The sequence below is a fragment of the Chrysochloris asiatica genome, unplaced genomic scaffold (genome assembly GCF_000296735.1).
Source record: "Chrysochloris asiatica unplaced genomic scaffold, ChrAsi1.0 scaffold00006, whole genome shotgun sequence".
Taxonomy (NCBI): domain Eukaryota; kingdom Metazoa; phylum Chordata; class Mammalia; order Afrosoricida; family Chrysochloridae; genus Chrysochloris; species Chrysochloris asiatica.
The window spans coordinates 5773281-5779831 of record NW_006408524.1 but is presented as its reverse complement, the minus strand read 5'-3'; positions in this window follow the sequence as shown (position 1 = coordinate 5779831).

The following is a 6551-nucleotide window of genomic DNA, read 5'->3' as shown; positions in this document are numbered from 1 at the left end:
AGAGAGAGGAAGGGAGAGAGGAAAAGGAGAAAGAGAGAAAGAGAGACAGAGAACGATTGGCCCTGAGTGAGTGAGTGAATGGGAGGGGGAGGGAGTTTGTCTGCGAGTTCAGGCTGCGATGAGGGAGGGAGGGAGGGAGGGAGGGAGGGACAGCCCGTTTCTGACAGGCTGCCTTCCTTCTGCTCGCTGCTCCCTCACACACACCTCTCTTCAAATATCACCATTCTCCTCTCCGGGGCTTCTACTTTCCCTTCTAAAGGCATTCTCCTAATTTTGTTCCACTTCTTTCTTTTTTCTTTCTCTGGTCAGTCCCCTGGCTTCACCTTCTTCCTCTTTTAGCAGAGGAAAGAAAGAAAGAATAGGACTCAGTTGTTAGTAAACAGGGTGACTGGCTTGACAAAAGTATATCCCCAGCTCTCCTCCACACTACCTAATGGCAGTATGAGGTGAGAAGAAGCCCACCTGGCCCACAAGGTGGGGATAAGGGGGCCAGGAGGCAAGGGCTGATGGGTAGTGGAGGTCAGGGAAAGAGAGGCTAAGGCGCAAACATAGCAGCTTTGACCAACAGTTCTGCCCTGAATGAATCTGAGAGATGTTCTTTTTCCCCCATTCATTCATATTAAAATGTCTAGGGTTATCAATACTGGCTAGTGAACTGAGGGGAACATGCAATAGAACTTTGGTTTGGGGCCATAGAATACACTATACTTGTCCCCACTGCACATTGAAAAATGCCAATGGCAGGCAGCATTTGACATGCCACGTCCTATGAAGCTACTATTTTCCTCAGCCCTCTTCTTCCCTGAGCTCATTCACACTCACAAATTACAGCCTACCACTACTAGTCTTGACTTTACAGATAAAATGCAGAATGCATTAGGCCTTTCCCACATCATTTTATACCAACTGTACACTCCTCTGACTTGAAGAACTGACCCTAGGGGAAAAGCCTCTCTGGCAAATCACTTTCTTTGCTTTGTAGTTTGTTTTAGTGTGTCCCCCCACCACCACCACCACCCCTGTCCCCACCAGTATTCATGGGTAGGCGCCTACTCTGCTGCTTTCTGCCTCAAAGGAACAACAGTACAGATGAAATCACCATGGATCATGGATTTTAGTATCCACAGGAAAAGAAAAATGTGAATTTCTAAACAATGCCTTTCTGGAGTTTTTGGTGTGTGTGTGTGTGTGTGTGTGTGTGTGTGTGATAAACACACACACACACACACACTCTATTTTTCATTTTCTGTCTTATTGCTTTTATCTTGCAGAAGTATCTTTAAGAGGTCCATCTGTTAAAGCTTTCCTTCCCTCTCAGTTTCTTACCCACACATAAGCCCTCTCATTTCTGTAGATACAGTCAGCTTATATCTGGCACCTAGTGTGTTCAGAGCATTAGAGCCAAACATATAGAGTTTGGGTGAAAATACAAAGGAATGACTATCATTGCTACTAACATAAGATCTGTGTACTAGGGGAGCAGGGTGAGATCACTGTGGCATCAAGAGAAAATGCCAGTCCAGTTGGCACAGGTAGCAATGCTTTTCTGGAACTGTATACATTGCCCCTCTCTCCTAAAACAACTCTTGGTAAGACTTTTGATGCTACCAGGTACCTATCACCTTTGGGATTACAGCTCCAGGAAAGCCAATGACTGCTAAGACTTTGTCAACATTGCCTAAAATGCCTCCAGTTTGGGTGGGAGAGAGTGAAAAAGAATCGATGGAGCATTTGCATTATGCTGGTTTAATAAAGCATCTTTGTACTATAGTAGTGAACATAATCTACCTATTTGGAGTCACATATACACTACCCAGAGCATTTTGTAGTCCAATTAAAATTTACAAGAGACTCTGAAATAGAACTTAAAGCTTAATGACTCAGAACAACTTAAAAGTCCCAGTAGTAGCTCTCAGTACAACTTATCAATATTTGGTTTCTCTCTATATGTGAGTGAGTATGTGTGTGTTCCCTGAATTTATTGTTTGTTAATGTAACTCTTAAAAATAGTTTTCTCTTTGGCATATGTACTTGTATATACGTGCTGAGTGGGTTTGCATAAACACACAATCTATTTGCATGCTCTACGACTAGTAAATGCTGCATTAGGCTGCCTGATGAATATAAAGAAGGTACAAATCTTAACTCACATAGACGTGCCAATAAGTTGTAAAACCCCTTCTAACCCTTCTGATTATGAATGTGGAAATAGCTCAGAAGCAAGAGTTTAAAAAGCATTACCTTTCTGGTCCCCTCTCTCTCACCAGACTCTTGTATCATGTGGTCAGCGCTGTCTGAGTCCTGCTTCATGGTATTGGCACTGGGGAGTTTTATACTGTACTACTTATTTGTACACTCACACATTGGTACCACTCGAACAGAGGAGGGCTGGGGCTTTGTTGGGGATTGGTTAGAATCAGCATGACATCAGCAGATGACTGGTTTTTCCAGAGTGAGACATATTTCATAATTCATTATCTAATGGAAAGCCCTGCTTGGCTGCGTGTGACACTGCTGGATGATACACGGAGCCAGTGAATCTCCTGGCTGTGACTATACTACCTTTGAGAAAATAGTGAAATCGGGCAGCTACAGCTGCCTGAATGGCCAACTTCTAACTTTCCTTTTACTGCTCTCCTACTCACATGTCTCATTATATTCAGGTTCAGTTTTATGTCTTTACATGAAACATCTGTTACTTCATGAAGTTGCCTCTCTTTACAAAGTAGTTTCTTATTTCTTACAAGATTCTCATTTTATCTTTTAAAATAGATCCTTCCTTCAGGATGAATCAGGAAAATAGACACACCCATAGGATGATGGGCCCTCCTCCTCCCCTGACTTCCACTATTATTTTACATCTTGAAACCGAATGCCTGATTCATAAATCATTGATCAACTCTGGAAATGGTCATTCTTTGCAACTGAACTTTCAGAAGAATCCTGCCTAGGTTTTTAGACTTTTAGGCTACTAACTAGGAAAGAAGAGATCAAGCTCGGTGATCAATCCTTTGTTATTAGACCTTCAAGTCCTAGGATTTCAAATGTGTTATAAATATAACGTGAGATTCTAAAAAATGGTTAACACTCCTTGAAATGAGGGTAAAATGAGTTTGTTTTGTTTTGTTGTTGTTTGGGGTTGTGGGTTTTTTGGGGTTTTTTTGTTGTTGTATTTTTGGAGGGGGGGTTGGCCTGTTTATTTTTTTGGTGTGGTTTTTAGTGGGGTGGGGGATTGTTGGCAGGCCTAGGAAATAACACAGGAGAAAGGACTCCTCAGACAAAAATGGTGGCAAAGGTTTGTTTGAAGGCGTACAGTTGAAGCATAAGCCGGATTCTCATGACAAGTTGGATAAAATGTGCAAAATTGGGAGCTAATGAAAGCCATATGACCAGATATGTTGTTTTGCATGCAGGATTTAACATGCATAAAATAAACTTTTCACTGTGCCCACAAGCAAAATATAGAGGCTCTGGTCTCCTGATGTGTGGCTTAAGCAGGTTCCTTTAGGACAAGAGAAGTTTGCTCTGTGACAGGGTCTTTCCGAGATAATTTCATAGAAAGTGTGTATGCTGACCATACGCATCCAAATCCACTGCTCTCAAGTCCATTTGCACTCGTCGCAGCCCTGTAGGAGAAAGTAGAACTACCCCATAGGCTTTCCCATGCTGTAAATCTCTAGCAAAGCGGATTGCTGGAGATTTTTCTGCTGAGTGTCTGCTGGATTCAAACTGCCAGGACTTTGAGGTTAGCAGTCGAACATTTGAACCACTCAGTACCACTAGGGCTTCTGAGCTCTTAATAGTGTGAAAAAATATCTAAGGACTGGATACGCAGCAATGAAATTGTTGTTGTTAGGTGCTGTGGAGTCGGTTCCGACCCTAGCGACTCTATGCACAACAGAACAAAACACTGCCTGGTCCTGCGCCAACCTCACAACTGCTGCTACACTTGAGCCCATTGCTGATGCCACGGTGCCAATAAAATCATTAGGCTGTAGAGGAACAGAGGGAATCTGAGAGGAAACGATGCAGATAGGTGAATCCCAGACCTGCCCATCATTTTAGAATTAGATGAACTTAAATTCTCCATTAAAAAGGAATTTAACCACCTTCCAGACAAGCATTAAGGGAGGACAAGAACCTGTGGGGAAGTTTAATTCATTCCCTCCCCTACCCAGGACCTTGGTGTCCTGTAAACACTGTGTTGTTTATCAGTTGAGGGCGTAAAACAAACCAGAACCAGTTAGTGCCCAGTTCCACCATTCATTACCATGTAACTTTGGGCCTCACTTTTCTCATCTAGAAAACGGGAATGATAATCCTAAACTGCACATTCAAGCAGAGTGCTCAAAAACTAAGTGATTTCTGAGATGTGTAATAGGCCTTGATAAACCTTTGTTTCACAGTATTCTGTAGCACTCCAAGAGTCACCCCATAGCTGTGACTGTAAAACCTCACCAAAGTCCATCTGATGCCAGAGAAGTACCTACTGGCTCTGATCTAATGCTCTGACCTGAATCGTCAACCTCAGACATGAACCACAATGGGAGTGATCTCCCCCATAGAAATTATGATGGGGGTGGTAGAAGAAGCAAAGCAAAACAGCAAAACAACAAAACAAACCCGTTGCTATGAAGTCAAATCTGACTCATGGTGACCCCATGTGTTGCAGACTAGATCTGCTCCCTCCAGTAGGGCTTTGCTGAGCTGTCCTGGTGTGGCGCTGTGGGTTAATGCGCCAGACTGCAAAGCCCTTTGAACTGCAGGGCCCTGTGGGTTGGAACCGACTTGATGGCACTTCACAACAACAATCCTTATGGAAGCGGATCACCAGGTCTTTCTTCCGAGGCACCATTGGGTGGGTTTAAATGGTCAATCTTTAGGTTAGTGGTCAAGCACAAACCGTTTGTGTCACCCTGAGATCATTTAGAGAAAGTCAGCAGGTTAAAATAACTTCTGGTGATTATTCTGAACTGGGAATTATCTTTCTCCTTCCAAACTCTAGGGCCCCCGGGGTGTAGACTGTTCAGCCCTGTTCCAGACAAAATCTCTTTTTCCTTCCTTGGTTTGGTTTCTGTTTCACTTCCTGCCCCTTCCCAGGCAGCTTCCCCGCACCCCAGGCCCTGCAGATCCTGGGCTGCTCAGCCCTGCTACTGTACCTTGAGCAACACCTGCTGGCAGCTTCCAGAGAGCACGCTGAACGCGGCCACTGCTCCTGCCCAGCCCTGGGATGCCTGCAGTCCGGGCCAAGCCGTTCTGTGAGGCCGCCTCTATTTTTACCCTAGTACCAGCAAGGGCAACTTCTTTTAAGAGCTGCTCTTGATTTTTCCCCCCTTTTGGCAGCTAAAAAATTGAGAGAAAGGAAGAAAAAAAAAAAAAAATCACTGTTCAGTGAATGCTTCTGGGAATCTCTGAGTCTGGCTTTCAAGTGCCAGAGACAGGAACCACAGCAAATGTCAGGGTCCGAACCTCCGGTTTGGCCGCGGAGAGGCTCATCTATCCCTTACAGTAGAGGCTAGCCAGGGAGCACACCCGCAAACCGTCCCTTTTTTATTTGTGGATTTCGAACCGACCAGCTACTGTCCTAGCACTGGGGCCCACTGCCACTGCCTTGGTCACCTCGTGGAGGCCGCTTGATTTACTGACCATTGCACAAAGCGCCCAACGACACTAGGGTGCATTTGCATGTCTCTGTTCTCGCCTTGAGGAGCAGCCACGAGAGAACCAGGCAGAGCAGCTTGCTGTGAGAATGAGCCTGGAGGAAAACCGGCAGTACCTTATTTTACTGTAATTGCAAAAGGAACGATGTGCCAGAGATTTATATTTAGAAGTTGTATGTTTCTACTTTTATGTAAATGGAGCAATTAGGGCCTGTCTTGCTGCTGCTTAACTCCAATGCCTGTGCATTGCTCGGGAGCTGGTGTTTTCAATCACAATTAGTGAGCTGGTCAAAAAACAAAGTTCGTTTAAGGATAAGAGCTCGATTGTGCGAATCGGGGAGCGACCAGTATTCGTGTGCCTCCCCGTGGCTTGTGGCAACACATAACTTAGGGGCACCCTTGGCAGCATCTGTCCTTGTACAGAGTTGGCATGGATCAAGAGAGAGAATGTTCATTTTTCTTCTCAAGCAAACCGTATGTCCTGCTTTCATCTACCCTCACTACTCCTGGAACAAGGAGGCAGGCCTAGAAAGGGGAAGGTTTCTAATGGCTGGTATTTTAGCTGCTGCTCACGCATCCCTTATTCAGTCAGAAATAAAAGCCAGGAGCCGTGAACACCCTAAGCAGGTGACTGGGAGGACATCATCTGATTCAGCTGAAATGACACAAAACTGGGGGCTCAGAGGCACAGACAAGGCTGCTGACGCGTCACAGGGTTTCAGTTCCTTCCTATGAGAAATCTGTTTCCAAAAATGCATGATTTGGGGTTCATCCCGTCTGGGAAACTGAGCATAAAACGTGACCATGGAGAGAAATCAAAAGGACTCTGGGTGTTCTCAGCAGCTGACGTGTTATTCTAGGCTCCAGGCAGGAAAGCCTTCCCTGTTGGTG